At 36.6% G+C, this 20,391-nt stretch overlaps 1 pseudogene across 1 annotated transcript in view; it reads right to left on the bottom strand.

Annotated features, from left to right (window-relative positions):
- Nucleotides 1–8,723: 8,723 nt before the first annotated feature.
- The window catches only part of LOC148950421 (UTP--glucose-1-phosphate uridylyltransferase-like), a 39,421-nt pseudogene continuing 27,753 nt past the window's right edge, over nucleotides 8,724–20,391 (bottom strand). Inside the window, exons 6-10 of the transcript XR_016142005.1 lie at nucleotides 18,687–18,917; nucleotides 17,194–17,470; nucleotides 13,197–13,363; nucleotides 9,998–10,102; nucleotides 8,724–8,946 (exon numbers count right to left, since the gene is read on the bottom strand). The product of XR_016142005.1 is annotated as a UTP--glucose-1-phosphate uridylyltransferase-like (transcript). The remainder of the gene's footprint in view (nucleotides 8,947–9,997; nucleotides 10,103–13,196; nucleotides 13,364–17,193; nucleotides 17,471–18,686; nucleotides 18,918–20,391) is intronic.

The raw sequence follows: 20,391 nt of genomic DNA on the forward strand, positions 1-20,391 counted from the left end.
TCAAATTTTTCACTTTGATTCGGCCTTTTTTTACTTGTAATTGAGTCAAGGGGGGGCTGTAGTTAATTTTGCCCCAGGTGCCACCAACCCTAGGAACGCTTCTGCTTAACCTAACTGAATATATATTAATATATATATATATATATATATATATATATATATATATATATATATATATATATATATATATATATATATATATATATATATATATATATATATATATATATATATATATATATATATATATAAAGTCTTTCTGAGTCTAAGGAAATTATCAGATTTAAACAATGTATTATCACTCATTTTTATGGCTCTCCTTTTTTAAATATTAGTTTCTTTGAAAAGGCTCATTAAAGAACAGTTGAGATGGCTCTTCGGTACATTTTCGTATTTTCAATGTGTTTTCTTTTTTACATGCACCATGGCAGTACCATCAGTGCGACGTAATTTTAATTATAAAGTTGTTTCAAATTGTATAAACATCATAGAAACGTATACTTTTTTATGTTACTTATTTACGTCACGTGACGTCGCATTTTCTTTATCTAAACGTCATAGCTGGACAATAATCATGACATCGTCTTTTCGAAATAAATATAACTTGTAATTCCCTATGCAATATCAATTAGTTGAAAAAAAGGGAAAGAACATGATTATCAAAAGTCTTGTCATTGGTGTCCTATACACGTGAGCTGGAATATCAATTTGGTGGGCTGTTAGAAAATATAGAAAATTGAAAACAGAGTCAAGAGAAGATGACAGGGTCGATGCTCCTTGAGTCTATGGCTGTTGATTTCAACTATAAAGAATGCAAGCGATCTTGTCAAGTTTTGTGTCAACCGTTTAGTGAGAAGTATTAGTCTCGTATGTTGGCCTCATTTGCCTCTCTGGCTGTTGGCTACGGAATCAACTACAAAGAATGCAAGTAATCCCTTTAAGTATACAAGGCCAGGGCTATGCCTCTTTAGGATCACCTTTTGCTTGCTACCCAAGTGGCTGATGGTGACTGAGCTCCTTTTTCATGGTTGCCCCTGGTGACTGTTTTTTCAAAGTGGAGAGGGAGAACAGGTGCGTTTTCTTGCATTGTGGTTATAGAATCGCACTTCGTCACTTGGACGCTTTGGATAGCCAACGAAAAGAGTGTTATTATTACAGGTGGCACAGTATAAGCCACAATGAGGATGAATCAATTTTTTTTTAACTAAAACACTTTGACTGAGAGCCATCGGCACAACAATAGACTACTATGAATTGGTAGTAGAAAATTGGTTTATTTGATGTTAAACTGTTGACTTCAGATGGCATGCTGGCTCTGCGAGGTAGCAGGGATCACGGTGACTAGTTTGAAAAAAATGACCCTGTCAGTTTATTAAACCTCCCCCCCCCCTCGGGGTCTCAGCTACGGCGAGACAACCCGCTTGACTTAAGTATAATATTCCGCAGAGGAAAAGAAACTAACAAGGATTCCCTTAGTAATGGCAAGCGATGAGAGAAAAGCCCAGCACCAAAGGTCAACTGAATTCTTCCTTGAGGCAATTTCGACTGGTGCAGTGTTTGGGAGAAGCGTAAGACTGTCTTTTTTCCAGTCTAAAGTCCTCATGAATGTGGCCCGATTGCCCAGAGAGGGTGTGAGGCCTGTAGGACGGAAAAGCGCTCGGCATTCAAAGGTCTCTCTAGTCATGTTGCCTGAAAAAGCAGCACTAATCAGGTGATAAATTCCGTCTAAGGCTAAATACCGATGTGAGGCTAATAGAAGACTAGTACCGCGAGGAAAAGTTGAAAAGAATTCTGAAGAGAGAGTTACACATTGCGTGAAATCCTCCAGAGGTTTAAAACGGAAGGACTTTCGAAGTTCCAGCCGTCTTCGGGATCATTGTTTCGGGTAGCGAGTGCTGATGGGATCGCTGAGGACAGCCTTAGTTGTCTTCTGGTCTTGTTTGTCATCTAAGATTCTCACGGTGTTTTTTCCCGGGTGGATTCGTAATCCGCACGTGGCTGGAACGGTGTCAAATGAAAATACCCAATGCTTTTGCTGCTTTGGCTTCAAGGCGCTGGATTCCCGGAAACCCTTGAGCCCAGCTTATGTTGCTGGGAGCCCCTTTTTTAGGTCCTCTGGGTAAGTGGAGAGTAGGTGAATTCCTTCCAACCCGTCTTGAAACATTGACCCAGGAGTCTAACTTGTGTGCGAGTCGAAGGTCGTTGAGAAGATCGATGGCGGATTGAAAGTTAAGGCGTTGCTGAAAATGTTGATCGGAGATCCGAAGCACCTAGAGCTAGGTTGGTGTCAAGCAAAAGGATCCCCTAATTCTATTGCTGTTTAACATGGTTGTAGATAAGTACCTTGCCAACGTGAACCGGGACGCCACCATTGCTGACGGTGCAGGGCTCACATATGGTGGTGTCAAGGTTGCTGGGATAAAAGAGGCACGATCGGGAGAATGGTCTATGTGCTTGGTTGTAGTAGACCTATTTAAGGCATTTGATTCGGGACAGCACGCTTGCGCGCACAGGGCCTTGAATCGTTTTGGTGCGAGTGACCACTTGGCTACAATCATTGGCGACCTATACTCAGACGTAGAAACATGCCTGAGTTTAGGAAGACAAGAATTGGGGCATGTTCAAATGAGGGATGGTGTCAAGCAAGGATATCTTCTAATTCCATAGCAGTTTAATTTGGTTGTATATGAGACCTTGTGGAATATTTGATTCTGTGCAGCACATTAGTGTGCAGAGGGCCTTGAATCGTTTTCGTGCGAGTGACCACCTGGCTACAATTATTGGCAGCCTATATTCAGACGTAGAGCCACGCTTGAGTATCCCTATAGGAAGAAAAGAATTGGGTCACACACAAATGAAGGTTGACGTAAAGTAAGGGATCCCCTAATTCCATTGCTGTTTAACATGGTTGTAGATGAGTACCTTGCCACCATGAACCCTGACGCCACCATTGCTGAAGGTACAGGGTTCACATATGGTGGTGTAAAGGTGGTGGAAAGGAGTCCTGTCATGGGGCTCAAGTATTAATTGATGGATTGACCACTTTTTGTTGGAATCAGCACCTACGAATCAACCCTAGTAGATGTCAATCTGTTTACCTAGAATGGCAGGGTAAAGCAAAGAGCCACAGGGTTCTGGGAGAGATATTGAGTATTCATGGGGTACAGAGCAGGAGGCTCTTGTTGAGGATTCCGCAGGTATACTTACACTTAGCGTGACTGGCTCCGGGGGGTGTCTCGGAATTCAGGCACGGTCGGATGGAAGCTGTATTACCAAAGAATCCACCGTATTCACATCCTCACTAGCTCGTCTAGCGAGAGCCCCCTTAAGGGGCAAAGAAGGTACGTCTGGCAAAACCACTAGTGGATCGTCAGTTTTATAGCGTATGTGTGGCTGATTTTATCACCCAGCGGATAGGGCGGTACGATAGATCCTTCTGCTATTTTGTCAAGAAGTTGCTACATCTTCCAAAATCTACTGCCCCCAAGCTACATATATGCGAGAAACAGGAACCGAGGTCTTGGCCTACCCTGTATCTTCGAGAAAATCATGCTGTTTCTGAGAGGTGAGTTGCACAGGCTTCGGACCTCAGCAGATGAGTGGAACTTTGCACTAGCACCCAGTTGGTGCAAATTGGAGAGCCTAGTTGATAAATTCAATATATAAAATTTGTGACAGGAATTCGCTGGAACATGGCAGGGGCACGGGGTGCTTTCCTTCAAAGCGAACCCAATCAGTCAATCATCAACTTCTGGCTTTCAGACAAGACTACATTTCTCAACAGACGAATCTATAATCATGCTATTCAGCTGAGGGCGCAATTATATCCCATTTAACGCACTCAGTTTAATACTGACCCCTCTACAAGCATGTGCAGGCACGGTTGTGATTCGCCCGAAACGATTCAACACGTGCTTCAATCATGCCCATTTATCCACGGAGTGCGATTCCTGCGTCATGATCGAATTGTCAACACTCTAATTGAACATACAAAAGGAACCAACCTAAGATATAAGTACGAAACCTATCTAACTTCTGGCACACAACGGCTCAAGCTGGATCTAGTAATAATTAAGGAAAGCATTGCCTACGTCGTGGACGCAACGGTATCTTACGGTCACCAAGAAATATATAAGAGAGCTGCCAAAGAAAAGATAAGAAAGTATGGTGTCTTCATCGCGGAAAATATCTCTGGGCCTGGTGAAATTAAATTGATTGTAGTCATCCTAATTGTTCTCGGGGCTCATGGTGGCTGAAGAATAGCTAACTCAAAATTCGACAAGATACTCAATTTACCTTGGACCTCCACCAATTTTTAACATCCTCCGAGTTATTTAGAGACAAATAGCTATGCTGAGGCTACATAGTAGTTTTAGAGCCAAAACTCCCGATACAGCAACAGTACTAATTCACTAACCCTTACCAGTAAGAGTAGAATGAATAGAAGCCTGAATTTGAATGAATTGCTATCTTTGGCAGATAATGTTGAATATATGAACAGGAATAGTGCGACCTTTGCGCAGCCCCTTTGAAAGACTGCTTTAGGGAGGCCGAGTACGCTAGGTCCGCACGGTTCAATTACAGTCACAGGTGGTCGCGGATCCCATTCGAAACCTCTGGAGGTTGGACGGACTTGCTCTGCTCTTGGGCATGCGCTGCTAAATCAAACAAGCCAGCTATAAGTTTGCTTCGCTCCCAGATAAGGACCCTTTTAGGCAGGGCTTGACCCGCTCGTAGATCAGGAAGCCGGCGGAACTCTCTTTTCATTATCTTAGGGTACGGGGTAGGCGTGGAATAGCCAATTCAGACCCGTCATCATGGAGGGACTGTATCTGGATGCACGGGTGCTGTGAAATTGTAGCTGGAACCTAGCTTTTGGGGAGTGGAGTGATCAGGGTAGGCCTCCAAAAAGGGAGGAAACGACCAATGATTTCTCACCTACCCGGAGGTTCTGTAAGAAACTTCTACATAAGTTTTTGTGATTTTCTCTGTCCTATCCTATTTTCTCTTCTTTATTAAACGTTAGTACGGCCCACTTACCTTAAGGACACCATAGACGGTTAATCATTTTGATCAAAAGCTTCCGTCAATCGATTGATTAAAACATGATTGACCGTCTAGGAACCGAGTGAGTCATTCAAACTTTCCACCAATCACCGGCAACACTTAACTCAAGCGTCAGAGGTTCCTAGACGCTCAATCATGCTTTAATCAATCGATTGACGGAAGGTTTTGATCAAAATGATTGACTGTCTAGGGTGTCCTTTATGGGACAAAGAGCAAGCTGTACAAAAAGTGTGGTTCTATCCCGCTTTCTAGGGCTATAAAGAAAGGTTAAGATGGCTAGGACACGTTTTGCGGATGAAAGTTGAGGATTGCCAATGATCATCCTTTTCGGCCAACCATCTATAGCCAAACGAAAACCACTTCGTCCCCAATTTGGCTAGGAAGAGGTCGTAAGGAAGGACTTGAGGGTAATAGAACTTCTCAGGAGGGTATGAAGAGGGAGGATTTATTTAAATTGGGATGGAGCAGGAGCGTACCAAACTGTGTTGACCTCAGGCAGCTTGGTGCTCTAGTGAGCTATTAGTAGTAGTAGCTCCTTTCCAGCAGTTGTTCAAGTTATAGTCATAAAGCAGAATCAATTGGCTACGCTTAAAAATCCACTTTCCTAAGAATTTTGTTTTTAACTTGTTTTTTTTTCAAAGAGGTTGCTTTCCAAGATTAAAATTCAATCTGACCGAAAAGACAAGAGCCATACTTTATAAAAATCAATGGGATAACAAAAAGGTGATTTTCTTTTTGTTATCCATTTCTTTTTGTTAAACCAGTTTCTCCGGCCTGGGTTGCGAGAAATGTCCAACCTATAAAACTTGTATGTTCAGAATTATCGTTCCTGTTATTAAAAACTAGAGTCACTGGACAAATTGATCAATATTTGGTGTGTTATGCCTGTTTTGCAATAACAGCCAAAACTAATAGCAAATCATAAGTGACATCTGCTGAAGTATAGAACCTATTATTTATTTTATCTTCAAAAAAAAAAAAAATCTCGACGTTAGTAAAAACAAGATTTACTTTTAGAAGCAGCTTGTTGCAGCACCAAGCTACCCCAGGCTAACACAGCTGCGCACATTCTCCCTCCCCCTCCCAAAAATTTAGCCCCTCCTTCCTTCAGTTCCAATTTTAGTCCCTCCAATAAAGTTCCAGTTTGGGGACATGCTTTTTGATTTGATTTGATATTTTTTCCATTATAGCCTTAGAAAAGAAGAAAATATCCGAATATTTTTTACCTCTTCACTATATCCACCATCTTTACCGACAATGTTACCAAATTAAGCAAAACTTTCCACTTGATCAATTTCTGCGTCACCTAATATCACCTTTTTATCATTATTTATTTCTATCCTAAGCGACATCATTTTATGAGCATTCATTTTGCTAACATCTAGGATTCTCAAGTGGTCTACATAAACCAACTCTAGAAAAGTTGGTTGCATGCTCTCGTATAGCCTTCGCTGTGTTATACAGCAGGGTCTCATCAAAATAATCCGTATAAACAGAGACAAGACACAACCCTGCCTAACTCCTAATTCCACACTGACTTCTGCGGTTGATTATACTTAACTAAAACCAAACCATAATAATCATGATTGCCCCCTTGGGGGTAACCCAGCAAAGAGCGAACTCTACCACATTGTAACCGATAATTTTAAAACATATTTTAAAAAAAGCTGTCAAGTAAGGAATGTAACTATTATTTCGAATGATTTTAGTGATAAAAGTTTACTGTGAAAACATATTTATATAAATTTGAAAAAATAGCCCGAAACCCCACACAATGTTGCTGAAGTGAAAACTGCATTATTGGAATCACAATAGCAGAAAACATCTTTTAGAGAATTTACAGTTCCCCATCTTCACTAACATGGAAAATTTCTTTTTCGCATGGGAAGCAGTAAAAAGGAAAAAATCTCCTTTTTTATTCTCAATTTTTTTTCTGTCATCAATAGCGGGGCACTGAAACATTATAAAGGGATGTTTAAGAGCTCATCTGGAATAAATTACTACACCTAGGGTCTTTTTTAAGCATTAAAAGCCTATTATTAAACTAAAATGTAATCTTGTCAAAAACTGCAGCTTCATATACAAATATGATACAAGACAAATGACGTCATACATGGAAGCTATTATAAAAAAGTGACTTGGGCAAAAATAATGACATGGTCCGGTCTTTACTGGGACTTTTCCAAGAAAAAGCCAGGGACTTTTCTTGTGTGTAATATATATTTAAATAAAAAAAAATTCTTTCAAGTGAAAACGACTACGAAAAGCGAAAGATAGTTTTATAGATCCGACGGGAAGGCGTCATAACATCGAACCGTCAGGAGCACGAACGTCAGGAGCAGTACAAAATCCGTCATAACGTCGAAAATTTTAAAATTCTAGTTTTTTGGGGTTTAGGGGGGGAAAGGTACCGAAGTTAAGTTACGTATTTAATATATGCTATGCTTTACCTCCCACGCCCCCCTGATGTAAAAATATACAGCCAAAATATGTTTCTAAACTATTATATACTTATTACTTTTATGTAATTATAAAAAAAAAATTTAGATGTTATGACGATTCGATATTATGACGTTTCGTGCTTGTGACAGTTCGCCGAAATGGTAGCACCCCGATCCGACTAGGTTCGACAAGATAATATTGCAAGTTGTAAGATTTTTTATGAAATTTGCCATTTAAAAGGTTTCGGGGGGTTAGCAGCTTCAGTTTTAATGTATACATTTTTTGCAATAAAGGCGGTAATAACAGTATTTTATCAATTTTCTAAAGATAGAAGTATTTCGTACCAAAATGTTATTTTCGGTAAACTGCAAGAAACCAGTTGAACGTTACGATTGGTGATCAGCTTATTCACTTTCAGAATAATTCTTGATCGTATAAAAGTTTAATCGTTGCTTTTACTAGTATTTAACAAAACTTTTTTGTTTAAATTGAGTCAGAATTGGTATATATTTGTAACTTATTTTAAATAGCTTACTTTCTCAACTTGATTTACTTTAAGACACAGTCCCCCTTATTTTATTTATAAATCTGACCGGTCATTAAGTTTCTTCTTTTCATTTTACCACTTTTCCTTTCTAATGACACAGGCTGTAAAAGTTATAAAGAAAGATTTAAATTCACTGAAAGTTTATTCGACACATATGAAATATAATGTACATGTTATAACTCAAGGATTTTGAGAATTCCCAGGAGCGAAGGAGGAAAACAAAGCACAAACTAAAGCAACTTTCAAGAGCAAATATTTAACAAAAAAGTCTAAAAACTAACTAACAACACATAATTATAACCTAAAGTTGAACTAAACCACACAAAACAAAAAAAAAACAAGCGTTAACCGACCAACAAAATTTTGCTTTCGATGGCACACTGAACCTGCTGATCTGTCATAGAATCTAATTTTTTAAAATTCAACAGAGCATATTATGACAAATTTAACTACTAAAATATACACAAATTAATAAATCAGTAATAATAAGAAATTTCATAAAGCAATTTCAACGTTCGTATTAATTAATTCGTCAATAATACATAAATAAATACAATTTGAGAAATTCTAGTGTTTTTTAGTGTTTTGGGTCCCAAGCATTCAGAAATTAACCATGCCCATAAACTAATCCATCCATTTTGTATATTTTAGGCTATAAGAAAAAAAATATCCAACATTTCCTTTACTTTTCTAACTCTTTATCTACATTTTTTTCTTATCCAAAGCATTCAAAATTCAGGAGGCACATGAAAAATTTAACACAGGAAATGAATCTGCGGCTACTAATGGTCCAAAATGCGTAGATTACCAGACACAATTTTGTTCTCTAGTAGAGCACAAGATGGGATATCAATTCTTTCACCGTGATTGGCAATAATAATCACTGTTCCCTGAAATAGAGATCCACTTTAAATTTGGTTTCAACAAGTTGACTAATGCAAAAATGAATCACAACGTACTAGGCATGATCTTAGCCTTAATGAAAAAAAAAGTTTAGGTCCACAAAGCAGTTCATCGTTCTGTCAGTTTTATCCTAATTTAAAGCCATCAACCTTGAATGCTAACGTTCTCTCTTGTTTCCGTGTGTGGAAAGAATGGAGTAGCCCAGCAGCCAAATCGATATACCATATAGAAGAAATAACGCTTTTACAATATCAATTGGTGATTTTGGTTATAAAGCACATCTGGTGAGTAAGATATTCATTAATGTCTGTGTTTTTAAATGCATGGGAGAAGAATTTGAACTGATCTGAAAATTTGAACTGAATTTCAAAAACTGAACTCAGAAGTTGAAATGAAAAGTTGAATTTGAACTGAAAGTCTGATCAGCTCAACCGATCTGGGGTGATTTGACTAGCAGTAATTGCAGTTCAGATCTGACTCCATTTGCACGTAGCTTCATTAATTTTGCGAGGATCCCAACTGTCCAATTACATCTTAGCCAATGAAAAAAAAAGACAGCGTAAGAAACAACGCTGCAAAAATTAACAAGCAAAACTAATGGCAATAGTAAACACATATCTGTATTTATTTTTCTAATGATTATGCCTGGATAGATATATACGTAATTATAAACAAGAGAATAAAATATATTTGTAAGCTTTTCTTTGGCAAAGAAGCATTATATCTCATTTTTTGATCACGGAAACATTTATATCGAAGAGGCCATTAAAATTATTCTCAATACATCTTGAACACTTAGGAAACCTCTCTTGTGTACACAATTAATCATTAACAAGTCTAAAACCCAAAACTGATTCAGTTTCTCTGACTCTCCTGTAAAGTTATTTTTTAACTAATTGAAAAGCACCACTCCTTTTATCATTTATTATACAGTAAATTAATCAAGTTACCGTTTTTTATTCAATACAAAATTTATTACAGACAAATATTGTTGTGTTATCCCATTCGAAATGTCAATATGCTGTTTACTCAACTTACCTTCAGTGAAACATTGCGGCCAAATGTAACATCACCAGATACAGTCAAGTGATCTAACTCAAGAACATCGGGGATTGTCTCAAACCGACGCAGGAATTCGGCCACCTAGAAATTATTATAAGAGTAAGAATATTTTACAAAACTAAGCATATTTACCTTCTATAGTCGTAAAAACAATGTATAATAATAATAATAATAATATAAGTGTTTTTAAAAGCCAGCGGCCATATACATAAAACACTGAACAAAAACAAAAGAAACCACGAAATAACACTCAACAAATTTAAGTTGCTGCTTTCCGTACTTCCAATCCTCTCTCTAAAAAGCAACCTAGAGCAATAATTAGGTCACGCGAGATAGTCCTCAAATTACCAGGAAGCAGCGGTACCTCCCCTCGAAAAAAGTTATGCCTCAAAATCCCCAAACTTTGGCGTCTGCTCAAAAAATCGTCCAGCCCATCACCCATTTCCCCACAGAGGGGGCAAGTACACCCGCCTCCTGAGCCGTCATCATCACATGACTCCCAATATCTTTTACGAAGTGGTATACAATTTGCTCGTGCCTCCAACCAACAGTTAAGCGCTCTCCACGGTAGGTTCCGACTCAAGTATAACTTCTCTCCAAACACTACTTTAATCTGCCTATAAAAACGAAGGTTACTGGATTTCTATATATAAAAATCTAGGTTACTGGATTTTTATACATAAATATTCTAGTTTCAAATATTAATCGCCTTAGTCTTAAGTCTAACCTATCTATTGTGAAATGACCGTCGTCAAGCTCAATTCAACAAACTCGTTTTAAACTGACAATTAAAATTAGCTTACAAGAGGTTAAGAACTTTTTAGAATTTATATTAAAATGCAAATTCTAATACAATTAGAGGCAAGTCAAAGAGCCAATAGGTTCTCATAAATTTTTGAAAATAAAATTATAGTTTTGATCTGATTTCTTAAAAGGAACTAAGATAATCGATAAATTCAGCTACACTCCCCCCCCCCCCATCAAAATAAAAGCTTTAAAAGATAGATACAGAAAGCCATTCAATTTTCCGACAGAATATTAACAAAGAGAATGTCATTAACTTTATTCGGAAAACTCGACTAGGGATAGGTTCTGTCCTTAGGCTTTCAGTCTTCAGCAATCCCTTCAAGTTTGGTTGTGGACAGTAAACATCTCGAGGTTGAACTGAATGTTCAAAAAGAATTGACATTGTATTTTGCAAATATTGGTAAAAGGACCGCTTCTGCTGCTATTTCTTCTTCATCGTGATCCGATTTCAAGTCTTACCTTTGGCCACCTTGTGTCAAGTCAATGATTTTGGAGTCAGCTTCTGATACAAAAAGTACTGGAATTGTTATTGGATTGAAGCATTCCTTGTCATCTGATTTCTAAAGTAATCAAGGTCGTACTTTCTTCCATTATTGCTCCTTAACAAACCTTAATAAGCTCTTATTTAATCACGTTATATTCCTGAATGTTCTCAACCGTGCTCAAATTATCAAAACCACTGGTGATTCTTTTTTTAATGGAATTTACAGGTCCCCATTAAACTACATACATTCCAACAATCGGTAAAATCCGTTCAATCGTAGCTAATATATTTATGAAGACTCAGAACTTTCAGTTTTTAAAGGTGTTATGCAGCGGTTCTTCAATTGTAGAAATCGTCGGAATGCCGAGCTCTTTAATTAAAATCGTGTTATAGTACCTTGGATAACTAACAAATTTTCAGTTTTCGGCAAAACTGGTCAAAACCTTCAAACACAGCATTTAGCTTTCCCTATAGATAATGCACGATATGGTACCGCAGCCAAATCGCATAGGAAAGTTAGAATATGATTTCAATCCTCACAGCTAATATAGAGAAGGAAGTTCAATTTTTCGATTTGATTACTAATTTTTCACAATTTAACCTGACAAGATTTGTCATTGGTCACATCTTACTTTATTAAATTGGTAAATATCGGTAGCTCTCAGCCAATTATAATCTGAAAACTATCCCTTGATTTATACAAGTAACTGAAGCAAGTATTTATCCAAGATACTTTTATAATCAAAGCCAGTAGGGCTTTTGAATTCTCAAAAAAGAATACGTTTTTTTCTAAAGCCTAAAAGCAAGCGAGTACTTCTAATTATAGATTGTATAAAATTAGTGGCAAATGAAACTCAGAGAGGAAAGAAACAAACAAAATAAAAAATAAATCAAAAAGGATGAAAAAACGTGGATTTTGTCAGCCAATGTTTAACTATGAAGAAGACAAAATATAAGAAAGTATTTTGACAAGGACCTCCACTGAATTGTCCTCAGTGCTAAACAAAAAAAAAGAAGACAAAGAAAAAAAACGAAAGTATAACCTTTCGAAGTTTACCCTACAAAGATAGAACAGACACTTTGTTTAGCACTGAGGACGACTTGGCGGAGGTCCTTGTCGAAATATTTGCTTATATTTTGTCTTCTTCATGGTTTACCACTGGCTGATAAAATCCTCGTTTTTTCACCCTTTTTTATGTTATTTTTCATGCTGTTAGTTTCTTTCCTCTCTGAGTTTCATTTGTCATGTATAGCCAGTGTGGTCTAAGAATGTATTTACAATAAGTGGGTTTCAGTAAAAGGCAAAGAATTACATCAGTGGTCTGGGATGTGTACTCTGCTTTGTATGACTAGGGGATGAACTTGAAACTTTTAGGAAGTATATTTTTGGGAGGTAGGGTAAGGGGAATGCAACCTTGTGTTTGGGAGAACTGGCCACACAAGTTTTTCCAGTCATCAAAACGGAGTACAACAAAATGTTTTGTTTTTTTTAATGGCTGTTGTCCGACAAGCTCTTTGGCTATTTACTTAACTGAGTAGGTTTTTTAAAATTGGTCACAGTACTTGTTTAACTGAAACGTATCCCCAGACACCCAAAAAAGGTATCCCCAGCCTGGCAAACAAAGCTGACGAGATATGCTTGGTATATAAAGGGCTAAAAATGAGAATTGCGCAGCCACTGATGAAAGCTACGAAAAGGGAAACAAACAGAAATTAAATGGCATGCTCTGCAATATGCTCAATTAAAGCATTAAACAAGTTTCTTCGTAATAGAACATAACAGACTTAAGTCGTCAGCTATTTGTGTTCCAACAAAACATATAGCAGCTCACTGAAAAACCTGCCTTCTTTGATTGATGAGCTTATATTGTAAAAAAAGGATACCTTTGCGAAGTGATTATCTCCAAGCTTAACGAGCGGGGTTGACGGGAAACTTCTAAGAGGGTTCATTGTGAGACTACCATTTTTGAAATGATACAGATTGCTCTTCACCAGCAAAAGATCTTGTGTCTTCTTTACAGGCAAGAAACGGGAACGAGGGACATTTAAACCTAAAAAGCACAATTTTACTGAAAATCACAAATGAAAGATAAAAACGTCCAAAATATTCCACTTTTTGCATCGAAATATTGTTGAAAACATACTGAAACAAGGAGAGAGCAGGGACATTTCCACCAAATAACATGCTTCATTTTAAAACATGTCGAGGTTCCGCCGTCTAAATGTGCGGTTGAGGGCATCTATGATCTTTATTATTTCTTACCACAACATTTGTAGCACTAATAGGTATCATTAGATCTAATTTATTCAGAAAAATGTGTATCCCTTTAAATGTGTAAGGTCTGATGTACAGAGAGTGAGATTTACTAGCTTCAAGTAGATTCGTAAAATAATTAAGCGTACAAAAACCTATATGGTCGGCATTTCTTTCCAAACTGTGTTTTTTTTAATATGCTTAATAAGCAAGAACGCTAAGGCAAATCAAACTAATTTGTTTGCACTAGACAGCACTAGATTTTGTTCTTTAATCATGTATACGCGTCGTTTCCATTTCATGGTTTGTTCATTTTGATTATTCTATCCAAAATCAAAGTTTCATGAGACGTAAGTCATTCCGGTCTTAGGTGATTTGTTTTAGTAAGGCCGTACAAACACTGGGCCTTAAAATACCGATTGATAGCTCCTGAGTAACGGCTTTAATACCTCCTTTTCAAACTTTTATGCTTAAATCTCCAGCTTCATAGTGAACTTTTATCCAAAATAGCAACTTTGAATGAGAATAGCTTAAACATTTTTTTTTCAAATGTGTTATAATCAAACAAGCGTATTGGTACAATTTACAGAATTGCTATCAAATTTGTCAAAAATATAGATGTCTAAAATAACAAAACTTTTAAAAATTAGAAAACTTTTTACAATCCTTTGTAGACTTCAAGGTTTAGTATTCAGTATCAAGATTTGTATATCAGTGTTATTTTATTCGCACAATGTAGCCTGAATTTTTCTATGTTTGAACTGGTTATACCACAAATATCCCGGGTCCACTTAAGAGTTTTGCAGCGCTATTGATATTAATTTTGCTCTTTTTGTCCAAACCTTAAACTTTTTACCTTACCATGAAAAAACTACAGTCAAAAAGTATACGAGAGAAAAAAAAGGTAATAATATTAAGGGAATTATTGGCCGGATGGCGACGAAACCAAAACCATATAAGGCACAGCTAAACCCTTTTGGTAGTTAATGTGACCTGTGATCTCTTTTTTTAACTTTTTTATATGTGGTTTAATTGGCCAGATTCAGCATCTACCAAGTAAAATTAATAAAATTGATAAAATGAATTTAATTTGTTGGTTTGTTCTTCTGCACTCGCATTGATTATATTTTTTCATTTCGCGCTGAGAAAGAGGGGCGTTTGTCCCCTCGAAATATTCTCTTTGTTGTGTTTTTCAGTATTTTCATTTGGCCTTTAAAAACCCCATTTTTGCTAGTTTTATTTAGACGATAAGGAAACTCGAGGGAGTGGGGGTCATATTGTAGATTCAGGAAACTGATATGAGGGCATTTTATTTTTCAAATTTTTATTTTTAATTTTGCCATAATTATGTTTTGTCTACAGCTGTTATTTTTCGATTAATATTTCAAACACAACTGACATATAGATATATATTCATACACTGGATAATAACCTGAACCAATAAATATATACTGAATACAAAACAGAGCATCAATAGTCTATCAAACAGTTCGTGGTAACGAACTGTAAGTAAGGAGTGACACGGCTCAAGGTAGTAACCAAAACTCTAAAAAACGGAATATTGATACCAATAGATACATCAAAAGAATGAGATTTTTATGCTGATTTCAAATATATAAGTTTCATGAAGTTTAGCCTTAATCATCCAAACTTACGCGCCTGACTAAATTCGCCTTATTTTCGAAAAAAGGAGGAAACAACCCGTAAAAGTCATAGAACTTTAATGAAAATCACACTACCAGATTCAGCGTATCCAATAACCCTACTTTAAAGGTTTCAAGCTCCTATCTGCAAAAATGTGGAATTTTGTATTTTTTGCCAGAAGAAATATGAACAAGTTTTTTTAACTGAAAATAAAAAAAACAAGTTTTTTTAACTGAAAGTAAGGAGCGACATTAAAACTTAAAACCGAACAGAAATTATTCCGTATATGAAAGGGGTTGTCCCCTTCTCAACGCCTCGCTCTTTACGCTAAAGTTTGACTCTGTGTCACAACTTTATTTTTTAAAACAATAAAAAACTTTAGAGCAAAGAGCGAGGCGTTGAGGAGAGGACAACCCCTTTCATATACGGAGTAATTTCTGTTCGTTTTAAGTTTTAATGTCGCTCCTTACTTTCAGTTAAAAAAAACTTGTTTTTTTTTATTTAATTTTCATCATGGCTGCATCTAATGAAGAGCAATCCATGCCCAGCGGAGCTGAAATTTAAAAAAGGGGTAATTAAAGAACCGGCCACGTGACAATTATTTCCCGTTTAACACTACTTGGATCCAGTATTTTACGTCCAGATTCCAAGGCCGTATCCAGGGGGGGGGGTTACCCGGTTTGAACCCCCCCCCCCGATATTTTTGACCGAGTCGAAAATAAGTCGAAAATTAGTACCCCCCCCCCCCGAAAAAAATCCTGGATCCGCCCTTGCCAGATTCAAAGGACCAGTAATTTGACGTTACCATGTTTCTTCCATGAATGTTGTCTGTCAAAAACAAGCCTATTCCAAGCATAGCATCTTTACACAAAAAAAATCAAGAGAATTAAATATAACTTATGGAATGGCCATAGATCGTTTACGAAATAATCATAATAAGGATTTATTTACCTACCATATACAGAAGATTATAGTGGAGCAAGGAAAAAGAAAAGGGAAAACACTAAGCACACAAATAAAAAGAACAGGCGAGTGCAAAAATTTTCTGCTAAGAGTGAATAAAATTCTTTCATATTTATTAACAAAGAATCACGCAATTACGGCGGGAAATTTTAAAATAGCTTAAACTCCTGTTGAGTCTGAACTATTCCGGGGTTCATTGTTCTTTTTTTTCTTTTGATGCACCAAATATTTGGCGGAAAAAACGTTCAGGATGGAAATATTCCTAAACCTCTAGAAGAACAAACTTGGTTAAACAGTCATCTAAAAATGAATTAAATTGTGATGGCAAAAAGCTTTCAAGTATTTTTGGCATTCATCCTTGTTTTGAAACATTATCTCTGTGAATCTATAAATCTTTGATGATACGAAAGAGTTTATAGCCGCCTCCCACGTACAAGCCATTTCTGGGCTGAACCCTTAAAATACAAAAATAAACTACATTAAAATCTGGGAATTAGCTTCTGAAAGCAGATTGGCTTCTGAAAGACACAATTAGAAGTAGTATCATAGCTGGAACCTAGTAAAGGACGAACCTCAGCCAATAGTAACCCAAAATTACTTATTATGAAACCAAATCGGATCAAAATAAAAAGTACACCAGTGGAATCGCCATGGCCAAAAACCTTGTACATACAATTATAGTGCCCTGGCTTGAACAATCACTTTTGTAGGATGGGAAGCACTTATGTGTCCTCTTTTTCTCTGCTGCTAGCGGGGCACTGGAACATCATAGTTTTTCTTAGAACTCATTTTAAAGAAAATTTCTACATCCACTCGCTTTTCTAATTAACAAAACACAATATTTAAATAAGCATTCAGTAGAATACACTAGAATACAATAAGTAGTAAATGTATTATAAGTATAAAATAGAGTAAAAGCAGGAAATAAGCTTTACGCAAATTTTTTTACGCACAAATACTTTGCTTGTTATGCGCACAGTATGTTTTTGCGCAATGTTAAAATAGGAAAGGGAAACTTACCAATGCCATTGTCAAACGATTTCATAGCAGCACCAACAGCTGTCTCTAGCTGTAAAACATTAACACCATTTTTAAGTGTTTTTGGGTTAACGATCACTTCCATATCCAGGGTGTTTTCATCGATAGCTCGTTTAATGGCATCCAGGCGAATCCACAGGTTATTCGTGTTGAATATCTTGAATGTTTTAATTGATTTAAATTCATCAACATGCTGCTTTGGCACCTGAGCAATCTCAAGCAAACGGAGCTTCCCTTCATACTGAATGAGTGTGCCACCCTGTTCAAATAAATATCCACATATCAAATTAATAGAACCATTAAGGAACTAAAAACACCTTGAACAAAAATCCAAAGTAGCACGCACACTTCAAGGTCAATGTAGTAGACACAAGGTAGTCGTCGAGAAACAGTCAAACTGACGAATAAAATATTTCACAAAGGAAATACAATACATTTGTGTTGCCAAAGTGAAATTTTCTAGGTGTGAAAGCTTATAGACATTTTCTCTAGTTAATCTAAGCTAGTATTTAGCTTTGTAGTAGGTTTGGCAGGAAGGAAGAATGAGACAGTGAAAGATGAATCACAGCTATTTAGTCCAAAGTCCATAGTGATTTTGTGTGGTTTATTTCCAAGATAGTCTGGTGAAGATGAATCATATCATTTTCATACGAGCAATGGAAGAACCAAAAAATATTTTATAGCTCTTTTTAGATGTTTTCAATTGTAAATGTCTGATCTTTGGTGAGACATGGGTTCAGTAATTCCGGTTGACGATAGTTAAATTCAGATAATTTATCTGACAAAGTCCTCATATATAATTATATTTAATCTTAAATAAATGAAATTAATTTCCGTGATGCATAACTTGAAGAAAAAACACCAAAATTGGCAAATTATGGAGAATACAAGAAATTTCAAAGGAGTTGTAGAAACTTCAGTTACAATTGACACAAGTTTAGATTCCAATGTACTAAACACAGTGGCCGGGGTTTTTTGGTATTCGTTCATATACTTGAATAAAATATTTTGTGTAGATATACAAAGCAAAGCACCTTGACTATAGAACCTAAAAGAGTCGATTTTTTAGTCAAAGCAGCTTCTGAAAGGCTCATATATTACTTATCTTCATTCTGTCTTATTTACCAGAAAAAACTTGAAGATAGAGCTCTCAAAGAAGCTTTTCCTAATTACGGGCCCATCTAGACGTAAATTGAACATACCCCCGCAATTCAATTAAAAAGGTATGCCAGTGAATTACAGTGACACCCAAAGGAGCTAAATATCAGTTTTACGGGAAATTTATTTTTCAAGGGTACATGGACAGCAAGTCCAGCGATGATGATTTCAAGGATGAAACTTTTCGGATCTTAGAATACCGGAAATATAAAAACAAAAGCGAATCTAAATAAACCATTTAAATACTGAATTCTGCATAAAGAAAATTCTCGTAGAAATACCGTAGATATTGTTAGCAACGAATAAAAAAAACATACCTTAACATCTGCCCTGGTTTTGTCAGTGACATCCATAAGAAACTCGACGGGGGATCCATTTCGATGGTTCATCAGCATGTTCAGAATGTTGGATATAAAATCCACGGTTGACCTCCAAGGTTGTCAGTGTTGGATATAAAACAATATTCATATCCTTTACTCAGGAGATTTTCAAGCAATCGTGACTTAGCTAATGAGGCATAAAATTCCCCGTGACCAGGTGGGTACCAACTATAAATAAATGATTTGATATAAAGCAACCAATTATATAAACGATATTTTATTTAAGGAGAATCTTCAAACTTCAACCAGCCCAAATTTTGAAAGAGATCTGGCAGAATCTAGTAACGTCACTGCTTGGACACACGATGTCGAAGCAAAACCGAGTTTTGACAATTTAAGATGATCATTTAAAGGTTCTTCAAATGATAAACTCGATTCTGGCATCCACAGGTAATTAGCTGAAACAAGGGTATCTTTGGACAGACAGACAGATATTAATTGAATCAGTAAAAGCCGAATTGGATGGACGTGTAGATGTTCTGAATAAGAATAAAGAAATTCAACAGATCTAGCCAAAATAAATACTGAGACATTTCGAAAATTTAAGTAGCTATTATTTGCAAACAGAAAATACGTAAAAGATGGAATGTTATGGTGCATCTTATCCAGGGCGTAATTTTCTATGGGGCAGGGTGGCAACTGACCCATCCAGACCCTAGTTTACCCCCCTTCCCCATATAACCCAGTTTGTCCCCCCCCCCCTACTGAACTTTAGTTTCTCGAAAATCATGCCAGCACTAAGATAAGCCTGCATAATTCAAGTATCCAGGGAAACGGGTCAGTTTTCTTTAGTATAGGTTTGACTTTATCATATGGCTTTTATCATATGGCTAATTTTTTATCTTTCACTGTCATTTTCACTTGATTTGGGAAAATTGGCTACAACTTTGCTCCCCACTCTCAGTTTTTGACGAAACTGATTTTATCTTTTGAACATAATTTCCCTCAAAAGTTTTAGCTATGACATCTGGATAGCTGACTTACCTGATTTTATTTTTTGCCTACTCGTCAAAAAAATTCTGGGTTCCCTCTCAACTCAGAAGGGTGAGGGGTGAAGGGGTTCAAACTTAAGAAAAACTATTTGACGATACCTTTTTTTAACAGAGAAACTTAATTTTTTCACAATACTTTCATATACAACTGTTAACGAAAAATCATGCCCCAATGAGAAATAATTGAGCCAAAGAGAGAATTTTGTTAAAGGAAAAAAAAACTACAACTGCTACAGTTTTTAATCAGCGAGAAGGCACTTTAGGCAGATTCACTAGCGAACACTCCCCATCCATCCGACTCGGTTTGGAGATTCAAATTTCATCTTTTACTCCATCCTGAAGGGCTGGACACACGTTCCTGACTCCAGGAACTGATTTCCAAATTAGCGCTGACTTTAAACGAACTCTGCGTCGATTTGAGACTGAAAAATTTTCAACAGAGTTTCAACATCAGTTCTGATTTTGAACATGATCATCACCAAAAAAAGGGATACAAATAAATAGTCAGCCAGAGGTATCTGTGGTGAAAGACCCGACAACTGAGCTTGAGAATTAAACTGAGAACTAAGCTAAGATGAGTCAAGTAACTATTAATAGACTCCAGTTGACTAATTGTGCCCATGATTTTTTGTTTTGAAAATTTGCGCAAT

This window comes from Artemia sp. Qi Xiang Cuo, chromosome 7, assembly GCF_049724085.1.
Source record: "Artemia sp. Qi Xiang Cuo chromosome 7, ASM4972408v1, whole genome shotgun sequence".
Taxonomy (NCBI): Eukaryota; Metazoa; Arthropoda; class Branchiopoda; order Anostraca; family Artemiidae; genus Artemia; species Artemia sp. Qi Xiang Cuo.